Source organism: Pogona vitticeps, chromosome 1 (genome assembly GCF_051106095.1).
Source record: "Pogona vitticeps strain Pit_001003342236 chromosome 1, PviZW2.1, whole genome shotgun sequence".
NCBI lineage: Eukaryota > Metazoa > Chordata > Lepidosauria > Squamata > Agamidae > Pogona > Pogona vitticeps.
Window position 1 is genome coordinate 333,888,256 of NC_135783.1, and position 22,380 is coordinate 333,910,635.

A 22,380-nucleotide genomic window follows, 5' to 3' on the forward strand; every position below is an offset into this window, starting at 1 on the left:
GCCACCCCCACAGCCTATTCCCTGCCTCCTTTCTCTCCCTACCTTCGCCACTGTTACCATCCAGTGCTGCCGCCGCAGTCTCCAGCTGGTCTTCACAGCCATGGCCTGCAGTAAGAGACGCTGGCTACCCTTTGCAAAGATGGTGGCTGTAGCTTCATTTAGGGTAAGGAAGCTGTAGGGAAGGCTGTAACCTCCATCTTTGCAAAGGGCAGCCTGGATTCCCTTAAGGCAGGCTAAGGGAATCGGGGGAGGGGGCAGCAGCGTGGGAGGGAGTCAGGGTTTTTTTTTTTTTGTAAACCCCCTCCATGAATTGATGAATAAATTTGTGCTTTGTGTGTTCCTGGGGGGAGCTTCGTGCTTCATCAACTTTTGATGAATCATGAAGCAGGACAACTCGCCAAAATGGTGAGTCATCCCATCTCTAGTTGCATCCTTTGTTTCTGGACCCAAGCCCCCAAGGAATATTTCCTTCATACTGCTTTTTCTGTTCCACCTAACATGAGGAAGAGCTATAAACCACTTGAGATAAGCTAAGAGTACATGAGCACCCAGACTTGATGCCAAACACGTGTTTTAGGGGCACAACCAAGGTTACCTTTCACTGTCATGGGAAATACTACTTTACTGGCCATGTTGGTTGGGAGCCTCTGGGAGATGTAGTCCAAAATCCTCAACAGGGATGGGGGTTTAGAATTTCATGGACTGCAAATCCAATAATTACCCATTCTGTGAGTTGTACCTGACAGACAGACACTTTACAGACACCCAAACATGGCTCATCTTGGAGAATATAGCCTAAACCAGAAGTCACTGAGGCTCAGATAGGCCTAACTCTACCCAACCTGCCTGTTCCTGCCCAAGTGCAAGCTGGGAGATTTCTTTCTAAATAGAAAGCTAGGCAGAGGATAGGCCTAGCTAAGCTACAGAGACTTCCAGTTTAGGCCTTTCCCCCAGGCGAGCCATGTTTAAGTGTCTGCGATATGTGTGTAAGTAACATCTCCATGCTCTGGTTTCATTGCATTTTACTTTTCTGTTCCTGAGAATGGATCCTTCTGCCTTTTCCTAGTGGTCTGACAGGGATTTTTAAATGGATAGTTGTGCTCTGTTGTTTTAAATGTATTTTAATATTGATTTTAATTTATCATTTTAATATAATACTTGTTTAACTCTTTTTACTCTTTCTATATTTATTGTTTTTAGCTTTTGGATATTTTCTTTTTAATGACGTGAGCTGCCTTGGGTTCCTTTTGGGGAGAAAGGTTGGATAGAAATATTTTAAGTAAGTAAATAAATAAATGTCCTTGGGCCAGATTTAAATATTTTGCTCTCTGATGCAAAACATGTCACTGCCACTCCTATTCTACTCACAGAAGCAGACTAGAATGGTAACTGAATCCTACACTAACAGCAACATTTGAGATGGAATAATATATTTCACCTAGGACTGGAAACATGTGCCAGCTTCTCTCACGTCCTCCAGTGAGAGGGCACCCAGCCTCTTTAATCTCTGCAAGAAACTGCATAAATATTCTTCTTGGGGATAAAGAAAGTTGCAAAATTATTTTCCTTGCCCTGTGGAAAACCACAAAATGACCCTTTGTCCTAACAAGAAATTGCAACATTATTCTCCCTGCCCTATAAGAAATTGCAAAATTGTTTCCCCTGTTCTGCAAGATGATAAGGTATTTTTTACCGGGCTCGCAACAAGAGAATGAGAATGAGAAAAAGAACAATATTTTTTGCACAAATCAAGCAAAATTGTCCATGTATAACACATTGGCTGGAATCCCGGCCAACACAGATGGTGGTGAAGGCTTCTTGGAATTGAAGTCCAACTCAAAACCCAGAACACTTGGGTTACCCAGGATTTGGGAACCACTGTATTACACTATGCATCAGGATTTTAGCTTTTGATTTAATTAATAGAAATGACAGAATTGCACAAAGGACAAATTTTGTTGCAAGGATAAAGATTAGCAACACAGAAGGGGTTGTTTGCAATCAATTAGTCATTTTTGGTGTCTGTGTGCTTTGCTCTTCAAAGGGAAAAGACCTTGGCTTGCACAGAGGCAAATTATGGAGATATTGCAAAAACAAATAAACCTACAAACAAAAGCTAGTGTTTCTTATCTTGGTCTTGATTGGAGCCAAGAAATCTCTTAGATCAGTAGTTCCCAACCATTTTTGAGTTGCAACTCCTTTTTGTAATAGCCAAGTAATGTGTGATGCCCTGCCATATTTGAATAAAAAGGCATTTTTAATGGGGTAAAATTATCCCTTCTCAGAAAGTAGAGGCTTTCTCCACCCAAACGAACTGCTTCTTATACATAGATATACATGCTAATTTTAATATTTCATTCTAAAAGATCATGGAAGAAATGATTTAACATGTGTTGTAACGCATATACTGTAAGGTGACCCATGACCCCCTAGAAAACATTTTGCAACCCCCAGGTTGGGAAACACTGTCTTAGGGCTTCAAAACTGCTCATCAAGGTGGCATGTTGAGCTGAGACTGCCTAAATTGACAAAATTTAGAATTTATTTCTTTATTTCTTTTCTTTTTCTTTTTCTTTTTCTTTTTCTTTTTTTCTTTTCTTTTCTTTTCTTTCTTTCTTTCTTTCTTTGCTGAAATTAGGAGAACTTTGGGCTATGAGCTTGGGAGGTTTTTTTCCCAAGAATTTACTTGCCATACCAATTTATTCTGATGAACATATATTACAGAGTTTTGCTATGACTCACTGAAAAAGAAAGGTTTCCTGTTCAGATGCAAGTCATAGGGGAACCGGAAGCAGGTTTCCTTTAACAACCAATTAGTTTGCAAACTTCAAGACAAGGAGAAAGGTTTGGCATCTAAGGTTGGCATTGCTGAGGACTCTGCTGGAGTCCATGTATAAACAAAAGCTCTAATGCCAGTCTCTGTAGACTCATAACTCTACTGTTCTTCTTCCCTTTCATTCCTTCCTGTTCAGCTGCCCTCTGAAAGAGTGAGGAGCCAAGAGGCATAAGATGGTGCAGGAACCTCTACACCCTTCCATCTGTTTCTCTCTTTGTGGGGCATCTCAACTAGACCTAAAAGGAGAGACAAGGTGGAAGAAGGCAGGGAGAGTAGGCAGCCTCATTAAGGTAAAGGGACCCAATGGTAAGGGGGTAAAGGTGTATTGCCCCCAAATGCTTCAAAAATTAGCACTGCAAAGAACATCAGTAAAATTCTTCAGCACAAAATACTATCTAGACATCCACATATAATAGAGACCATTTCAAATAATCGATGATGCAGTTTCATCTCTTTAAAAAGTGCTGGTTTTCTGTCATCTGGCTGGATAGTCCAGTGGTTGAGGTATTTGGCTTTGGAGCTAGAGGTTGAAAGTTCAATTCCCCACTCTGCATCCTGTGAGAGGAGCTAGCCTGGATAGCTTTGGGCAAGCTGCACAATCCTAAGGCGCCCCCAGAGAAAGGGGAATGGTAAACCACTTTTGAGAATTCTCTACCTGGAAAACCCTGAAAAGGCTCACCGTAAGTCAGAATTGACTTGATGGCACATACATTATGTCACAAGCCAAGCTAGCACAATATGTGCCTTTACTGCACCAAGAGCAAAAATATCGGAGCCAAAAAGCCAGTTCCTGTGTACCTTCAAAAACACTGCTCCATTCAAACAACTAAGCAAGCAAGCAGACAATCAAACAAAGTGTTTTTGATTACGTAGCTGTGGTGGTCTGATTCCACACGTATTGCATCTGTTAGTCTAAATAAACAGAAAGGTGTGTGGCCCTTTCAAGACAAACCTGTTGTCTTTTATTTTCCCTATAGGAACAAACCAGCAAAGGCCCTTTGGCTTGTCGCCACCTCCAGAGTCATCCGAGTTTCACTGTTGTGTACTTCTAAGAGGAAGATTTGGGAGCTAAGAGTCCTCTTTGTTAAGGACAACCCTTAACAAAGAGGTGACAGAAGCGATACTTGGCATCTAGAAAGTCCGGGCCTTGATTCCTAGTGTTAAATGGGAGTAGAGAAAGCAGAACTATCATGGGGCAAAACCACCATCTAAACCTTTGGATCTTCTAGCTCAGGGGTCTCAAACATGCGGCCCGGGGGCCATTTGAGGCCCGCCGTATGACAGTTTGTGGCCCCCACCTTGCCTGTCCCCCCTGAAGTGCCCACACGTCCTCTGCTGTCAAGAGTCAAAAAAGCTTTGCCTTGCTCACCGGCTCTCTCCCAAGACAGCACCTCTTGCACCCTCCATCCAGAACTGCAACCTGCCAGCCAGCCCGCCTTTTGTGGTGGGGGTAGCTGCTGCTGCTGAGTACACCTTTTTTTGAGGGGGGCCCTCAAAGGAAGATTGTTGGACCTCTGTGTGTGTGTGTTTGTGTGCGTGCATGCGCGCACACTTGTTGCCCCCCCGCCCCATTCTGTTTAATTTTGCAGGTACCAGTGGGGGCTTTTCTCCTTTGGCAAGGCAAATTCTGTGAGGTTTTTTTTTTTAATTTTATGTAGTGCCCTCCTCCCCCTGGCTAGGCGGTCGCCGGCGCTCCCTCCCTTCTTCATCCTGCTGGTGGTGGTAGTAGTGAAAAAGGAGCTGGAGGGGGTCATGGCCGGAACGAGGGCTTGTGCACCCCTCCTCCTCCTCCTCCTCCTCCTCCTCGGCACCCCAGCTAGGCTAAGGAAACTTCTGTGTGGCTTCCTCGGGCTCTTGCTCCGCTTGGCGGAAAATCTGATGCGGCTCAGCCTCACCCAGACTCTGGCTCCAGCCGCCCCTGGGTAAATTGAGTTTGAGACCCCTGTTCTAGCCTGTTACTTACTGATGTGATGTGGACAAGCAAGGGGCTCATCGGGGTTTCGGGGAGAAGCTGGGGATCGGACCTGGTAACTTCTACACACAGAAAGTGTGTCACCTGCCACTGCTCTATGACCTTATCCATGGCTGGTAGCTGAATGACCTCTACCTGCTTCTTCAGGCTGAGTAGATATGGCAGACAATTGCACATCACTTATTTATGTCTGGGGTAGATTTATGTAGCTACAGTACCTTCCTTCAAAGAGCATAAATCAACATACATGTCTCTACCCATTTTAATATTCTACACCAATCCCATAATGTGGAGAGGTGGAGGGACTTTGTGTCTTGTTCCAAGTCTTCTAGTAAGCTTCACTGCTGAGTGAAGATTGGAACCTGAGTCTCTCCTGTTGTAGCCAAACAACATTGCAACCATGGCCCTTAAGTAGGGATGCCCATTGCCTTTGGAGAATGTGCAAAATGGACCAAGCCAGCGATATTGATGTATTCATGGGGCAACTACAGGGTGGAGCTAAGAGTTGCTGATTGTCCATAAGATGAGCCACCATTCCCCAAGGACATCTCATCTTCCATATGGCATTCGTGGGTTTAAAAGATTTCTAACCCAATTAAAAAAATCAAGTTTCTGTGCCCACCTTGCAAACCCAATTGTTCTTGTGGGCATCCCAACCACCATCTAAACAGCCATCTTGGTTGCTGGCTGACTCCTGAGAAATACTATGATGTGGGAATAATCATGGATTTCTACCTCAGTGTTTAAACTGTATCTATATGTTCATCCTCTATATCTGCAAATATACCGCAATACGCTGTAAGCCTCCCATGATCTTCCCAAAGTAGCCAGTCCCCCAAAGCACAGTGACTTCTTGGCACTCAGAGAACGGAGTATATGTAAAAATATTTATACCCTGGCCTTATCAGAGAAATTAAATAAAGAAACAAAAAATAAACACAGAAAACTGACAGAACATCAAGCCAAGCAATTCACAGAGGACTTTTGCCAAAAAAAAAAAAAAAAAAAAAATCTCATTGAATGCCGACATAAGGCCTTTCCCCACAGAAACGGATTAACCCAGTGATGAGGCAAGAGCTTCAGCAGCAAAGCAAAGCAGTGAGGAATCTCAGATTCTGGACAGGGCAACAGGAAAAGCTGTATTGAGGCCAGAATTTCAGATGTGACTGCAACAGTAGAGAATGGAGGAAGAATAAGGGTTCAGTATTGAATTTCTGGCTGCTAGGGGGAAAGTACCGTATTTTCCCATGTATAAAATGACACTTTTTCCTAAAATAATTAGATGAAAAATTGAGGGTCGTTTTATACATGGAAGGAGGTGGAGGCAAAGGAGCACTCACGCACGCTCAGGTGCCTCTTGCTGCTGCTGCCGCCACCACCCTCCAACGCCACTGCTGGGGCTCACCTCCAGCTCACGTCATCCTCACTTTGTTCCCTCTGCCTTGTCCCCTCCGGTGGCAGCTTCAGCAGCAGGAGGTGGAGGCAAACAAGCACTCACACGTGCTCGGGCACCTCTTGCTGCTGCCGCCGCATCGCCTCCTCCAGAGCTCCCTTCGGGCAGGGGACAAGGCAGCGAGGATGTGAGCTGGAGGTGAGCCCCAGCAGTCGCAATGGAGGAGGTGATCGAGTGGAGGAGGCAGCAGCAGGAGGAGAGTCAGAGGTGGAGGAACAGTTGCCCATTAACTGCTCCTCCAGCAAGGGTCAAAATTGAGGGTTGTCTTATACATTGGGGGATTGTATACACGGAAAACTACGGCAATATTTTTGCCACCAAAGCACTACCTGGGCCAGGTGTGTGCCTAGCAAATCAGAAAAAAATGCCCTTTCTGGAAAATGTGCAGTTAGCTATATCAAGAACTCCACACATTTTGATCAGCTTTTGGTTGCAGGCTTCCTGTCCAGCCAAGGACTTTGATTCCTGGTACAGGGATCGCAAGAGCTTTCAGTTTCCCTTTCGTCCATGTTTGAACTATGATAGCTCAGTGGTTTAGGTGTCATGAGCAGCAACTGGAAGTTCGTTTCCCCACTGTGCCTCCTTGAAAGGGGCTGTGCATGATCATCCATAGGGTCCCTTTCAGCTCTGCAGTACTAAGATTATAAATATGAATATGACTATTATATTATCCCTCAGATTTTGTTTCCCAATCCCATATAAGAATAGATTTGCAAATGGTGCTAAATTCTTGAAAAGCAAATTAAAATGAAAAAAAAAAGCCACAAGCCCTCGGACTAAAGAAATTCAATAGTTACAGCTCTTCCTTTGAGGGAGGAGACCATGGTATGCCCTCCTGCCATGTAGGTGTCCAGGATGAGGAGTCTCTCAAAGAGAGAGAGAGAGAGAGATAGAGAGAGAGAGAGAGAGAGAGATTCTAACACTAATCTAACATCCATATGGTTAAATACATAGAAAATTAAATTCCTGATTTTTGAAAATGAAGAACCTGACTTTGAAGACCAGTCTGAGTATCTCCTGCATCTGTGTTTTTTTTTTTATTCCATATTATTTCATAATATAAAGAAACATGTGAATCTAAATAAAGTTTGGTTTAAAACAGGAACTATAATTCCCACATATCCCTACAGCAGCAGGAGGACTCTGTGCTTAGTTGTTAGGGTCAGAAAAAGATCACGTATGGCTAGGGCCAACAAGGACAGATTTCACAGTGAAGCTTAACACACTACTGTGTAAATACAGGTTTGGCTTCTTCGTTTTTTGGCAGCAGATAAAAGAGAAGAGTGGATGTTTCAAAAGAGAATGTAGTACAGGGTTGGCACAATGAAGGAAGGAAGACAGGCTGGGAAGTAGAGGTAAACAGTCCACAGGGAGAGTTTCAGAAGGGAGAGTAACCAGGAAAGGATGCACATGAAACTAATATAATAATAATGATGTGTCATAGAGTCAATTCTGACTTATGACAAGTGTTTTCAGGGTTTTCCAGGTACTGTAGAGAGTTTTCAGAAGTGGTTTACCACTTTTCTGGGAGCACCCTGAGACTCCGCAGCTTCCCCAAAGTTACACAGGCTGGCTCTTTCCACAGGAGGCTCAGTGGAGAACCAAACTCCCAACCTCTGGCTCTGCAGCCAGGTACCTAAACCACTGAGCTATCCAGCCAGCAGATGAAGACAGATTTAGCAAAACTCTTCTAAAAAGAGGGGGGGGAAGAGGACAATCTAGGGATGGCTCATCATCTGAGTGTGGGGACTGGGAGATCACCCCCAAAATTTCAGGCTGTCAATGCAGAAACTCAAGCTGCCTGGTCCCAGGGAACCCCCAGAAGAAGGGAATGGTAAACCACTTCTGTGTATTCTCTACCTAGAAAACTGTGGAATGTGTCACCATAAATCAGAACTGACGTGACAGCACACAGCTTTTATATGCAGGGGCTACAAGTCTGCACATTACTGTGTTGTTGTTGTTGTTTTAACTTGTAAGGGGGAAGAAACTTTTTTAAAAGGGTGGGTAAAGGGTATGCTGGTAATAAAGCTTGTGCTTCAACTTCTTGGTGTAGGCGTGTAGACATTTTCTCTGTAGGTCAGGAGCGAACAACAGGCGTCCTGCAGACCCATGCCTCCCCCAACGATTCTGATACAATTGAAATTAAGAACTGTGTCACCTCAACAGGAAAATTTGGCACTGCCACAACCCTTCCCTTGCCTCTTTTACTGAGGAACACAAGGAGGCACTCTGCCCTGCCATTCTGCCTTCTCTGTGTTGCAGAAGGGCACTCTAGAACCCTTATGAACCACTACTGTTGCTGCCAAGTCTTGACATGGAATCACAGGAAGTGTGGGAATCTGGAACTTCTGGTTTCTAATGCTGGTAACTATATGGCCAAAGTAGCATTTACGTTGCAACACTTGGGTATTTTCTTGAAGCCAACCTTGTAAGACCTAGGCCAAAGCCTGCCAGCTGGGCGCACAGAAGCGCCTCATGCTCAGCCTAGCCTTTCCCTACAGCTATGACTCTTTTTCTTGCCTCTGGCCTTTTTTTTAAAAGAAAAAAATTCTGTGGGAAGAGTGACGCACATTCATGTCATCACTCACATTGGAGGGAACCTTATTTCTGATACATCAATGCATTGATAAATATTTTATTATATTCCATATATATATATTTAAGGGGCTAAATTGCTCCTTGAAGCAAGAGAGAAATTAAACTGGTACCATGGTATAGCCGGCCATGATGATTCAAACAGGAGGAAATAAATCAGTACCGTTAAATGTTCTTGGGACGTTCATCGAGGATATAAACCATGTGACCATGATTCAGTACAACAGAGGTACTGAAAGTATGGGAAGAACTAGAAAACATTTCCCTCGTGTGAGCCTTAGTCTCACAGGAAACTAGGGTTCAACGTATAATGGCTTGCTTTACAATGGCCATTATGGAACCAATTAGTATTAGGTGCAGTCGGCTTTCATGAAGGGATGTGATGAATACTCAAAGAATTTTTCAGACTGGTCAATTTTTCCTTTCTCTCCCCTGAAATTTTCTCTGTGCCTGCAACACTCTGTGTCTGGCACTGACACAAGAATAAAAGACTCAGGGTTTTTTGCCTTTGGCCTGGTTACCCACCCTCACTCGCAAAACATAATGGAACAAGCAGAAGGAACATAAAGAACCAAGAAGATTCTGGCCAATAAAAGCAATAGTCCAGAAACCAATGACCAACTGAACATTTGCTTTTTCCTAAAAAACATATACAGAGAAACATCTTTTTAACTGGCACGTGAAAGACAACAAGATATCTCATGGAAGGGACTCCTATACCAAGTTGTCACAATGTAATGTGTAATTGTGTATTATTGTGTACAGTGCTGCCTCACTAGACGATGATAATCTGTTCCACTGAAATTGCTGTTTAGCGAAATCATTGTCTAGTGTAAAGCATTTCCCCATTGGAATGCATTGAAACCTGTTTAATGCGTTCCAATGGGGAAGAATCGTTGTTGTCTAGCGAAGATCGGCCATAGGAAAGCCGCTTTGTGAACCACCGATCAGCTGTTTAAATCGCTGTCTTGCGAAGCTTAAGTCCTGAAAACACCCGTTTTGTGAGCGCGGAGGGAGCTGTCAAAATCGTCATCTAGCGAAAATCGGTTTGCGAAGCAGGGACCAAATATTGTCCAGCGAAATTCCCCCATAGGAATCACTGTTTTGCGAATCGCTATAGCGATCGCAAAAAGTCAATGTCTAGCGAAAAAACTGTCATGCGGGGTAACTGTCTAGCGAGGCACCACTGTATTATGGATTACACAAATTATTGAATGGTGTGTATAATATACATCTCTTTGGATGAAAACTGTTAAGATTTTTTAATTACATCAGGGAATATGAAAGCATTTCAAGAAATAGAATAAATAAAGGAAACATCTTCTGGTTACCAAAAAATGTGCAGGAAAATGTCATTGACTACTGGGAAAAAGGATCACTTGTCCTTCATTAGTGCATCAAATTGAACAAAAGAGAAGCCCTTCTTCCCACCATACAAACCAGTATTCCTTTACAAAACATTAAAAGTAATAGAGGGTAATCCCATACACAGGAAGTTAAGTGTCTTTACCACTGCATAAAGAGGAAAAGAGAGAATGCAAGAGGCGTTAACCTCCACAAAAGGGTTCCCCCCCCGCATACCATTCCCTTCTTTCTCCAGTCTATCAAACGGAGGCTTGCATTCCCACTCTCTTTCACAAAAACCACGCCCTTTGCTGGAAAGAAAGATTGTTTATCCCTGGCAGAGAGAGGCCCACACAACAGCCAGTTAAACTATGTGGGCAGGATTCCCTATACTGTACTGGAAGCTGGCCAGCAACACATGTCTACAATGCAAAGGGCATCACATGCCAGGCGGTAATAATTAGACCAGAGGGGAGAGCGCTTTTGCAAATTAACTCTTTGGAGCCACAAATCAAGACTCATCCCCTGTGCTCAGCCATTAACAATGAATGGATTATATGCTATCAGTGGTGTGTGTGTGTGTGTGTGTGTGTGTGTGTGTGTGTGTGTGTGTGCGCGTACGTGCGTGCGTGCGTGCGTGCGTGCATGTGCAAGCCAGGGATTTAACACCAGCTGAGTGGATGTAAAATAACACATTCTTTCTCAGTCCCACTCAGAGATAAGTGTTAATTAATAAAGATGGCAAACAAACTGGGTAAAGGTTGGAACTCGGTGGGGCTTCTAAAGCTTATTCCATTTTATATTATAGTCTATTTCTGTTCTTCATTAATAAAAAGAGTGTTTCACAAATTCTGCAGGGAATTTTAAGCATTTAACGTGCTTTACATGCATTATCTCCATTTCTCTTGATAGAAGCAAAAAAAGCAAAAAGCCCAGCTCCAACATCTGGAGGGGGAATGGATTAAGCATCCCTAATCCCTGCTCCCCCCCCCATGAGTTATCCTTAACTGATTGCAGAGAACATGGACTGACCGGGGGGGGGGGAGCAAAATGTTTCAATATGAAAATCTTCAATACAATTCATCAACAATATTTAAATGGTGATAATGATAACAAAATGTATTGTAATATTTGCACTCAATGCTGTACACACAACCTTCAGAGTAAGTCTGACTTTCAACACATAGTGGGCAAAATCCTGTTCATGGAGGTGTAACATAAAGTTACGCCTGGGTAAATGTGCGAGGTGATACGTGCAGCAAAAAGGAACTGCACAATAGGGTTGTGTGTTCCCGGCATGACCAATTGTGCGATGTGTTGGTGAAAGTACTCTGTGGATAGCACTTCCACTATTGTATCTAGCAGAGGCATAACATTGACAGAGTTATACAACAGAATTTTTCCCGGAGAATCTCACTTTTGAGTAAACATGCTTAAGATTGCATAGCTAATTGTCTCAGCACTAAACTTTTGCTACTCTCTTCTTAAATATTGCCTGAAGTTTTTTTTCCAATCTGCCTAATAGTAGGACTAGAGAATAAAAGAAAATCAGTCCCTTGCATGTGATGGAATAAAAAGTTTGAACTAATTTAAATTAGTGTAAAGAGGGGGGGAAAACACTCTTACTCATTTACTTCCCACAGACTGTGTTGTGTATTAGTGCCATTTGTACCTCTGCTGAATGAGGCCAATGCTCTGTCAAGTTCAGCATGCTCCTGGCTTCAAACAGATGTTCCCAAGAAGCCCAATACATAACATCTACAGCCCATTCTTGTCGCTATTTACCAGTAAGTGATATACAGTACCACATTGCGCCTGATAGCCACCATGACAAGCAGCTGCTCAGCTGTATTTTAAGTCCACGTAAGTATCCATATGAGCGTCAGACCCACATACACTACAACTAATTCATCATAATTGATTCCTGTAACCACATCTTGAGCAGAGAAAAACAAAAAAGAGGGGAAAAGTAATTTAAATTAGTGTAAAGAGGGGGGAAAACACTCTTACTCATTTACTTCCCACAGACTGTGTTGTGTATTAGTGCCATTTGTACCTCTGCTGAATGAGGCCAATGCTCTGTCAAGTTCAGCATCTTGAGCAGAGAAAAACAAAAAAGAGGGGAAAAGTAAAAACTAATGTCTTCAGAAATGCAACGAGTACCCCCAAAATTCTTATTCTCAGTGATTTTCTCCATCTTGCCATGCTGAGACTCAATGTAAAGACCTCCCCATACACCAGCATGATTTCACAGGTTGTCACCAACTGGAGGACAGCCTAATGGCCACCAGAAAGGCAAACAAATGAGTCCTAAATCAATTCAAGCCTAAACTCTTTCCAGGAGCAAAAAAGTCTAAGCTGAAGCTTTCATACGTTTAAGCAAATAACGAAAAGAGAAGGCTCACTGAAAAAGACAGCACTGCTGAAAGAAGTTCACTGTAGCAGGAAAAGAGGAAGATTGAATATGAGATAGATTGGCTCAATAAATGAAGCAATAGCTTTGAGTTTGCAAGACCAGAGCAGGGCTGTTAATGAATGCATCCTCTGAAGGTGATCTAATTCATGGAGTCTCCAAAAGTCCATAACACTTGATCGTGAATAGCAACAACAACATAGCCTTCTGTATAGATTATTTAGATTAATCTTTCTATCCTCTCTAATACTCAGAGTGGCAGTCAGTCATAGGCATCCTTCAGTCTCGAGAGACTATGGTATCGTGCTCTGCATGGAGGACTTGGAACAGCATCTAGTGTGGCTGAGAAGGCCAATTCGAGAGTGACAATCCCTTCCACACTTAGGACAAATACAATCTGTACCTCATCTAGCTCCCTGATTTTGCTGCTTTTGTGACTGCCTCTTTGCCTCAGCCTGCTGGGCGAGGGTCTCTTCAAATTGGGAGAGGCCGTGATGCACCGCATGCCTCCAGGCTGAATGCTCAGATGTTAGGGTTTCCCATCTGTTGAGGTCCATTTCCAAGGCCTTTAGGTCCCGCTTGCAGATATCCTTGTATCGCAGCTGTGGTCTCCCTTTGGGGTGATTTCCCTGCACTAATTCTCCGTACAGGAGATCCTTTGGAATCCTACCATCAGCCATTCTCACGACGTGCCCAAGCCAACGTAGACGTCACTGTTTCAGTAGTGTATACATGCTAGAAATTCCAGCTCGTTCTAGGACTACTCTACTTGGAACTTTGTCCTGCCAGGTGATACCAAAAATGCATCGGAGGCAACGCATATGGAACATGTTCAGCGTTCTCTCCTGCCTCCCATGAAGGGTCCAGGACTCACTGCAGTACTGGAGTGTGCTCAGGACACAGGCTCTATAGACCTGGATCTTGGTGTATGCTGTCAGCTTCTTATTGAGCCATACTCTTTTTGTGAGTCTTGAGAACATGGTAGCTGCTTTGCCAATGTGTCTATCCAGCTCGACATCTAGGGAAAGAGTGTCAGAGATCGTTGAGCCAAGGTACACAAATTCATGGACAACCTCCAATTCTTGCATGGAGATAGTAATAGAGGGAGGTGAGTCCACGCCCTGGCCCATGACTTGTGTTTTCTTGAGGCTGAAAGTTAGTCCAGAGTCTTGGCAGGCCTTGCTAAAATGATTCATGAGTTGTTGGAGGTCTTCGGCAGAGTGGGCAACAATGGCTGCATCATCGGCGAAGAGGAAGTCCCGCATGCATTTCAGCTGAACTTTGGTCTTAGCTCTCAATCTAGAGAGATTAAAGAGCTTTCCATCTGAAGAGTGGCAGATACCATAAGGAAAACCCAGAGTTTCAGACTGAGTTTGTGTCTCATTTGGAAACAGGAATATATGGAGATCGGAAATAACAGACTTATCAGCCTTGTTTTCCAACTTTGACCAATTCCTGGAGATTTTCTCTTTTGATTTTCTCTCTCAATGTGACAAAATGTTGGAAAACACTTGAAAGGCTGACAAAAATCTGAAAGGTTGCTTTCAAGAGTTTCTTTGAACAATGCTGACTCCTTTTGAATAGCAAACCTGGATACTATTTTCTCACTGCCACTTAGTAGAGGCCCTTATTGCTTTTTCTGAATGTGTATACTTTCTGATACTGGAAAGCTGAATGAGCAGATTATTACTGGAGGTTGAGCTGAAATGGGCAAGGAGATTGCAAATATATATATTAATGTCATAAGAAGCAAGAGAGCGTTTTCTGGAGGAACAATAAAACCTATCTTCATCTGCTGGCTGGACAGGTCAGTGGCTAGAGTATCTGGCTGCAGAACCAAAGGTTCAATTTAAGAATAAACTGAAGACCTGGCTCTTCAGGCAGGCCTCTCCTCCTGACATTACTTGATTTCTTCCCCTAGTTTTTCCATTATGTTTGCTTGTTTTATTATTGTTTTTAATCTTATTGCTTTTTTTAGACTGTAAACCACCCAGAGTAGATTGGTCTAGATGGGTGGTATAAAAGCCAAATAAATAAATAAATAAAGGTTGGGAGTTCGATTACCCCTTGTTCTTCCCGTGAGTAGAGCCAGCCTGTGTGGCCTTGGGCAAGCTGTACAGTCCTAGGAGGCCCTCCAGAAGAAAGGAATGCGAAACCACCTTTGAGGGTTCTCTATCAGGAAAACCCTGGAAAGAGTTATACATCAGAATTTTCTGGATGGCATACAATTATTATAATAGACTGGAGGAAATTCTTCTGAATAAAAAGAGATCAATCATGATTTAAACCACAGCTCAAAACCATTCGATTCACCATGTAATCCACCATGCATGTGGCCTTCCACCATCCCCAGCCAGTATGTTCACTGGAGAGGGATCATGCGAGCTTCATCTGGAGTGGAAATATGACAAATACTTCTAAAAAATTATCATTCTCTGAGTCTTTCCATGCTGACACACTTCCGGCTGAAACTTCCTTTGCACTAGTGACATTTCCTGACTTTCTGTGAAAATAAGCCCCAGCCTAGTTTTTCTTCCCCCCACTTTTTTTTTTAAAAACACGAAACTGCCATATTTTGCACACTGTAATGCCCTTTTAGTCAACCCTGCACAGGTAAGATGCCATCCTTCATAGGAATTATAATTACCTTGCACAGCTTCAAGCTTCTTCTGCCTTTTCCTGAAGGGAATCCTACACAGGAAAGAAGCCATTCTGCACAGGAATTGTCATAATCCTGCACAGCATGGTGCCTTTTCCAGAAAATACGACAATAGAATTCTCAGGAAATCTTGTGAGATTTCTCAACAAATTTCCTTGGGGTGGGAAGCAAATCTCACTGCAAGTAGAAAAGAGGGTTCCCCCCCTCCTTGTTTTCTTGCAAGAGGCTGTGAGATTTATGTCCTTCATGTGCTACACTACATTTCCCACATCCTTGCTCTAGAAGCAAAGGAGAGCCATGAATCAAGATGGGAGGCATTTTCATAAGTCTTTATTTCTGCAAGAGTCAAGTGCAGATCAGATTCAGCTGAAACTACCGCTACTATGCCATGCCTAAGCCTCTTAAAGATTTCGATATCTGTTTATGAACTGAATGATTGCATTTTTAATCCTGTCTTTCCTCCATGGAACGAAAGAAAGAGAAACCATGCATTGCTCTTCTCCTAAATGAGTAAGGCTGAGAAAGATAATAAACTGGTTCAAGGCCATCCACATAAGAACATAAGGAGAGCCCTGCTGGATCAGGCCAAGGGTCCATCGAGTTCAGCTTCCTGCATCTCACAGTGGCCCCACCAGATGCTGTCTCCTGATAACCCTTCCCTGCATCTGGCATTTGGAGGTACCTTCCTTTTAAGCCCAGAGATTATACATCCACATACTGGCTTGTAACCTGCGATGGACTTTTCCTCCGGGAATCCGTCCAATCCCCTTTTCAAGGCATCTAGGCCAGATGCTATCACCACACCCTGTGGCAAGGGGTTCCACAGACTAACAACATGCTGGGTAAAGAAATCTTTTCTTTTGTCTGTTCTCATTTTCCCAACACTCAATTCGAGTGGGTGTTCCTGGTTCTAGTATTGCGTGAGAAGGGAAAAGAGCTTATTCACTTTATCCATCCTCTGCATAATTTTATACATCTCAATCATGTCTCCCCTCAGGTGCCTTTTATCTAGACTAAAGAGCCCTAAACGTTGTAGCCTTTCCTCATAAGGGAGGTGCCCCAGCCCAGTCATCATTTTAGTCGCTCTCTTCTGCACCTTTTCCAGTTCCACAATGTCTTTTCTGAGGTGCAGCGACCAGAACTGTACACAATACTGCAGCTGAGCTACTTCAGTAGCTGAGTATGGTTTTTAAACCTAAATAAAGTTCCAACCTCCATCTGCTGATAAATCAGTTCCTCCCTGCAGTTCTTTCACTGTCACAGGAAAAAAAGAACACTGGTTAATATCAGTTTTGGGGGATCTTTAACACCCTCTTGATGGACTGAACCACAAACCCCCAGTCAGCAGGCTGGGTGGTATGAGGGGCTTTGTAACCTAGAGGAAGAATTCTCCAAAAATTCTCTTCTGAAAAGTTTTGTGTCACTTCTTATTGAATGAAACAATGGACTGTTTTCATTTCAATACGCACTACACTGGCACAAGCATGGGATTTTAGGAAAGTCTAGGCCTTAGTATCTTCCATTTGTGGTCCTCTCATTTCCCCCCCCACCACCACCTTTTGCTCAAAAGGAAATCATTAAATATGGAAAGACAGAATAATCACACCTTGTCTTTTTGACTCAGAATGCTGTGGCTCTCTATCTGGAAGGATCCTGGATCTACAATTCATACTACAGTGGTGCCTCGCATAGCGAGGTTAATCCGTTCCGGATTAACCTTCGCTATGCTGAAGCATCGTTGAACGGGGCAGGGATTTCAATTGAGCCAAATACTCACCGTTCAACGAAGCTTTGTAATGGCCGGCAGCCATTTTCGCACCCTCGCCTCGCTTAATGAGGGCGCGAAAACGCTGCGCGCGGCCATTTTGGGCCATTTCCGGGCTTCCGGCGGCCATTTTGGCCGCCGAACAGCTGATCGTCGGGGCTTCGTTTTGCGAAGATTGGTAAGCGAAACGCTTACCGGTCTTCGCAAAGCGAATTGTGCCCCATAAGAAAAACGTTAAGCGATCGCATTAGCGATCCGAAAAAATGGATCGCTATGCGATTTCGTCGTTATGTGGTGCACTCGTTAAGCGAGGCACCACTGTACTGTACTGGATAAAGAAGCTTGCAGAAATGCGCAAGTTTGTAGCAGGACCAAGCTCACTGTTTCTGCCAACAATATTAAGGCACTGGAGTAAATCCAGAACTAGAGAGACCCAGGTTCAAATCCTCACTCAAAGGTGCCGACAGGGAACATATCAAGCCGATTCTGTTTAAGTTACATTGGCTACCAGTTGCTGCCCGGGCCCAATTCAAAGTGCTTGCTTTGACATATAAAGCCCTAAACGGCTTGAGCCCTGGATACCTGAAGGACCGCCTCCTTCCATATGAACCTACCCGGCAGTTAAGATCTAGCCAGGGGGCCCTTTTGAAAGAGCGGTCCCTCAAGGAGGTAAGAGGGATGGCTTGTAGACAAAGGGCCTTTTCGGCAGCTGCCCCCAGACTATGGAATGCCCTCCCGACTGAGATTCGTCTGGCACCAACGCTGATGACATTTTGGTGCCAGGTCAAAACCTTCCTGTTCCGGAAGGCTTTTAATAGAAATAATATCAGCTAGGGGTCCGATGGCAATTTTTAGAGTTTATATTTTAATTGCATTTTAATTGTTTCGACTTTTTATTGTATTTTAAATGTTGTAAGCCACCCAGAGAACTTTGGGTAGTGTGGGTGGCATATAAATAAATAAATAAATAAATAAATAAATAAATAAATAAATAAATAAATAAATAAATAAATAAAGGAAGGAAGGAAGGAAGGAAGGAAGGAAGGAAGGAAGGAAGGCAGGAAGGCAGGAAGGAAGGAAGGAAGGAAGGAAGGAAGGAATAAAGAAAGAAAGAAAGAAAGAAAGAAAGAAAGAAAGAAAGAAAGAAAGAAAGAAAGAAAGAAAGAAAGAACACTGAGTGACCATGGGGTCTAAATTTCACCTATTTTAAAAGACTGTGAATATTAAAGTAGAAAGAGGACCACACAGTCTCAGGGTCTTTGAAATTTCAATAAATAAGGGGGAAAAAGGGATATCAGACAACAGCCTGCTGCTCTGTCTGAAGTTTCTCCATTGCATTTTAAGGTGTCAAATGCATGTCGGCAAATGGTGAGAATGTTACCAAACAGAATAGAAATTCTCGACGGGTTCAGGAGAGACACCAAAACAGCAAACCCTCAGGGAATTGATCAGAATGGTCTGCTCCTGAGAAATGTACAAAAATACCTACTCCAAAAATGATCACGCAAACTCCTCCTTCGTCACGCTATAAATAAACCGCTACATTCATTATGTACAGTGGAAGCTCGGAATTGCACAAGCGCTCCGCCCCCTGATCTTTGCCGCGCTTCCCGCCTCCGGCGGGCGCGTTTTTATTTCTTTTTTTTACACTTAGATCTGCTTTGTGTACTTTACACATACGTAGAGCGCCCGATGACATCTATACGTATACATATGTACGCGGCCTTCGGAAAGTCCCTCTGCCTTCCTTCCGACCGCGCTGAGTGAGTGCCGCATTGTCGCGCTGCAGTTCCAAACTCCCCCATTACTAGCGAGTAAGAGGCATAAAACACCGCGCGATTGACTTCCGAGCAAATGTACAGAGAGGATCGGGCCGCGCGCAAGGCACTTGCAGCGACAGACAGACTAATAAAACATCTTCGACGAAGAGCTTTGACAGTGACTTAGAATAGGAATGGAAATTAAAGAAGTAAAGCAAAAAAATAAATAAAACCGTTCTCCGGAATAAGAATTTATTAACTTCAAAAGTTGTTTTTTTTTTTTAAACGCAGACTCAGAAAGGGGATACAGCCGGCTGTTCACCCAGTCCGGTGACGTCTCCCTCGCGCGCTCCTGCGCTTTTAAGCTTCAGGACGACACACGCGCGGCCACATTCAGATGCGCCCACAGACACGCACCCCGATGCGCGTGCAGCGGCGCGCTTCCATCCCAAAGAGGGACCAAGAAGACTCAGTCTAGATAGACGATAAGTTTTGCCTACCCCGTCGAAGGAGACCCCAAAAGACCCAGATCGAGGAAAGGAAGAACGTACGAAGAGAGAGGGAGGGCATCAGACTGGCATTTCCCCCCCCCCGCCGCCGCCCGTGGGTCGGTGCCATCCAAGGGTGGCGCTACCGCCTGTCAAAGTGACAGCGAGGAAAGAGGCGATCGCGGGACTCGAGGAAGTCCTCCGTGGCCAGTCGGGTGCTCGATCCACCCACCCCCGCACCCCCGCACCCACCCTTTCCGAAGCTGGCCGAGGGTACCACACGCCACCCACCTGAGACCGGCGTGGAAAGGCTGTGTCGCCGCCGGAGAGAAAAGCAGGGCGCCTTCTGCCAAGCTCCCGCCGGCAAAGAAAGAAGAGAGACGGCCCTGCAAGCAGGAGGACTCCAGGACCCAGAGTTGCTGCGGGCCGGGCGCTGCCGCCGAATCCGAATCAACGCCGCCCAGACTCCTCCCCTCGAGGCCTGGCTCTCCCGTCGCGGGTCCCCCCCCCCTCTCCCCCGTCCTTGCGCTGCCCTCGATCCGCTTGAGTCATCGCCGGCCCGCGATCTGCAGAAGGCCGGCGGTCCGGGAGCGGCGCCGCTTTTTGCGCGCCGCTGGCCGCGATCCACGGCGGGGGGGGGGGGGATGCCGGGGCGGAAAGAGGGGGAATGTTTTTTCTCCGATCCGCGAGTGCTGCACGGTGGAGTTGGGGGGGGGGAGAGAAGCCCCACGGTTTGTAAGGCGTTTGTTATATAACCAGTTCAAAGGCCCAAACGGCGAGGTGGGGGCAAGTAAGAGTAATGAACTTGGTGGTCTCCCTTCCTTCGCCAATTAAACTTGTTAACACCTCATTCCGGAGCGGGCCCTTTCTCTCCCCCCCCTCCCTCCCAAACTCCGCATCCTTTCCTCTACTTTTCCACAGCGATCCTGGTCGTTTTTGCAAGATCTAGGTTACTAGATCAACAACAAGAGCCGGCTTAAGAGCTTCCCTGCCTTTTGCCTTTCCGGCTTCCTTCCATGGCTCACATCGTCTCTCGACTCCAGCCGTCCCCGCTCGCTGCAGGGACAATATTGCTGTGATGTGCCGTCAAGTCGCCTCCGATTTATGGCCACCCTGGAAATGAGCGATCTCCAAAAAAAAGCATCGTGTCCTCAACTGCCCTGCTCAGCTCTTGTGAACAATATCCTGGGATGCGCATTTCCGTCCAGAGCCGAACAGTCCTTTTTGCGGGGGGGGGGGGGGGCTAAGAAAACCATCCACAGCGGTGGTGAGCACAGACAAGAGGAAGAGGAAGCTGCCATGAGCTCTGTGAACATGGGATTAATTTAGTATTACTGTATCTGTCAGGTCTGAAAATAATCCTCACATGCACATCATCATAGGCATCCTTCAGTCTCGAGAGACTATGGTAACATGCTCTGTATCGAGAAGTGTCCTCTCCAGAGCATGAAGCCTGGGTAAAGTAGTATGGAGGATAGGCTGTTACCCAAGCAGCAAATCCCCCCTCTCCAGGTTGCTGAAATGGTCCAATGGAAAGGCAAGAGCCAATACAACTGGTTCTAGCAACGTCGCAGGAGTTGGCAGAACGACAGGAACTGCCTTCGGGACTCCAGCTCCAGATTTTGCCTCGAGGTTATTCCATGAGTGGATATAGCCACAAGGCAGTGGAGATTTGAAATCGGAGTTTTCCTTCTCCCACACATGCACAGATCAGATAGATACTGTTAGATAGATTCTCACTCTAGTGGTTGAACCCACAAGAGCAGAGGGAGGCCGTAACGTTAACAATTAACAGAAAGAAAGAAAAGTTAATAAATAATTTTTTTGTTTTTAAAAATGGAGCAGCATGAAAATTGCATTGGCAGCAAAATATGATATGACATTATAAGCCTGAAAGAACAGTCTTTACTGCTTGCTCAAGCCAGGACATGGAAAGTCCCAGTCTCACTTCCTTCAGAGAAGAGTTCTTCAACCAGGGCTCTTCTGTCAGTAAAATCCTGCTGATGCTCAACAGGATGCTGGTGTTGCTGCTCAATTTAGGAGCATAAAGCATAAGCCGGGAGGTACCCAGTTGTTTTGACAGTAGGATAAGAGGAAGATGGAACATGAGATGGGTGGACTCGCCATTAAAGCATCTACCTGTTCTACCTACACCTCTCCTGTTGGGAAGCCCCAAGTGGCCAATCCAAGGGAGTTTTGGAAATCGATCACTCAAAACCAGGCCTTCTCTGTGGTGGCCATTTCACTTTGGAACTCCCTCCCACCAGAGGTGCGATTGGCTTTTAGGAAGCAACTGAAGACCTGCTTGTTTTCCAAGCCTTTCAATAGTTTGCCTCTAATCAAATCATTTTATGTATCCCTTCTGACTTTAACTTTCCTTTTTTCTTTTGTGGTTCCTGTAGCTTCGTCTGGAACCCACAGTCTGGACTGTGCTGCCTTGTGGGGCCAGAGCCTATGGAGTCAACTAGCCCCTTTCCCCACCTTTTCCCATGGCCATTGTTTAGGGGCCCACATTGACTTTCCCTTCTTTTTTGGTTAATTAAAATAAGTGACATGTTTGGGAAATCCTAAAAAGAGAAAAGGTGATGAAAATGGAGGGGTGTGGCTCTCCCTCTCCTTTTAATGTCACAAGCCACGTAATACATCACAGGATTGTCACTTCTGATAAATCCACCTACAACTCTTATTTGGATGCGAACTAGCTATCTTCACAGGCTACACAGTGGGATAAATAGAAGTTTACTGAATTTTGTCCAGTCGTGTCCGACTCTAGGCGGTGGTGCTCATCTCTGTTTCCAACCCATAGAGCTAGCGTTTGCCTGCAGACAATCCTCCGTGATCACGTGGCCAGCGTGACTAGACACAGAATGCCATTTACCTTCCCACCGAGGTGGTACCTATTTATCTACTCGCATTTTTGCATTTTGTATGCTTTCGAACCACCAGGTTGGCAGGAGCTGGGACAAGCAATGGGGGCTCACTCCATTGCATGGATTCGATATTACGACTGCAGATCTTCTAACCTGCAGCGCCACCATGCTTTGTACCAAAACACAAAACAAAACAACAGCTCTAGAGCTGCGCCAGAAAGG

General features: G+C 44.8%; 1 protein-coding gene across 2 annotated transcripts in view; it reads right to left on the reverse strand.

Moving 5' to 3' along the window:
- SYNE3 (spectrin repeat containing nuclear envelope family member 3) overlaps positions 1-19,747 on the reverse strand; it is a 172,427-nt gene extending 152,680 nt beyond the window's left edge. For both annotated transcript variants that reach the window (XM_078383755.1, XM_020813714.3), the window contains exon 1: positions 19,580-19,747. The gene's annotated coding sequence lies outside the window, so the exon portion shown is untranslated. The remainder of the gene's footprint in view (positions 1-19,579) is intronic.
- Positions 19,748-22,380: the final 2,633 nt, after the last annotated feature.